Source organism: Hipposideros armiger, unplaced genomic scaffold (assembly GCF_001890085.2).
Source record: "Hipposideros armiger isolate ML-2016 unplaced genomic scaffold, ASM189008v1 scaffold_1593, whole genome shotgun sequence".
Classification (NCBI taxonomy): domain Eukaryota; kingdom Metazoa; phylum Chordata; class Mammalia; order Chiroptera; family Hipposideridae; genus Hipposideros; species Hipposideros armiger.
In genome coordinates, this window is record NW_017732943.1 from 118,394 (window position 1) to 119,710 (window position 1,317).

Consider the following 1,317-nt stretch of genomic DNA (forward strand, 5'->3'; position numbering starts at 1 on the left):
AAGTCAAATCAAAATGAGAAGGAAGGAAGTATAAGCAGAAATTAATAAAATAGGGGGAAAACGTTAAGGAAAGGACTCTGCAAAGCCAAAAGCTCATTCTTTGAAAAGACATACAAACCACTAGTAAGACCAACTGAGACAGCAGAAAGAAGGAATAATTAATGTCTGGAACGAAGTGGAACCTCACACAGATCTGACAGATATTTAAAAAATGAGATGATCTGATGAATAATTTTAGGACAATGAATTTGAAAATTCAGGTAAAATTCAAGAAAAACGTAACTTACTAAGACTGTCACAAAAAAACTGAAAATCTGAATAATTCTAGATTTTAAAAATTCAATTCATTTATAATCTTCCCCAAAAGAAAACTCCATGACCAGACTGCTTCACCATCTAATTCTCCTAAACATTTAAGAAATAAGACCAATTCAAATAAACTAATCAAAGATGAAAAAAGTCACATAAAGAAAAAATTATATACATATAAGGGTGGAATGATTTTGATATTAAAACCTAACAAAAGTGTTATAAGAAGACAAGATGCAATTTTTCCAAAAACAGTTTTGCATAAGAAAATAGGTAGAATAATTCTTAAAATATTAACAAACGAAATCTGTCAATATGTAAAAGGGATAAGACATCACAACCTAGTTGAAATTTTTAGAAATGCAAAGTTAATATTTTAAAATCAATCAATGTAATTCATCACCTTAATGGAATACTGGAGGAAAAATCTTATGGTGATCTTAAAAGATATAGAAAAAGCAATATACATTTATGATTTAAGAAAATTCATAGCAAAATAGGACTAGAAGAAAACTTCCTACATTTGATTTCTGTTTAATTAATTGAAAAAAACTACCATAAAGAGCATATTGAAAGGTGAAAAATGAAAGCCTTTCCTTTGTGGAAACAAGGATTGCTGGTACATGTTAATGTGTAAAAACTGAGTGTATTTCCACATATCAACAACAGTTTGAAAATAAAATTACAAAACTTCACTGAGTGAAAGCACTGAGAGACAAGAGTGTTCACAGCAGCAATATCCAAAATCGCTCTAAGCTGGGAGAAAAAGAAACACCAAATGTGCTTTAACATTGGAGTAGGGAATACTCCACAAAAATGACATTAAAGTAACTGCACCTACAGGCAGCAAAGTGAACAGCTCTGGCAAGCATGGTGATGACAGAAAGGAGCCAGACATGTGATTCCACTTTACAAAATCAAACAAATTAGGAATTGTGTACGCAGACGCAAAATTAGATGGTAAACCTACTAAGAAATGCCAAGAAGTGCTTACCGTAAAACTCAATA

The 1,317-nt window shown here is 31.1% G+C and overlaps 1 protein-coding gene across 1 annotated transcript in view; it reads right to left on the minus strand.

Moving 5' to 3' along the window:
• RTTN (rotatin) overlaps positions 1 to 1,317 on the minus strand; it is a 177,003-nt gene that overhangs the window by 83,207 nt on the left and 92,479 nt on the right. The gene's annotated exons all lie outside the window — the stretch shown is intronic.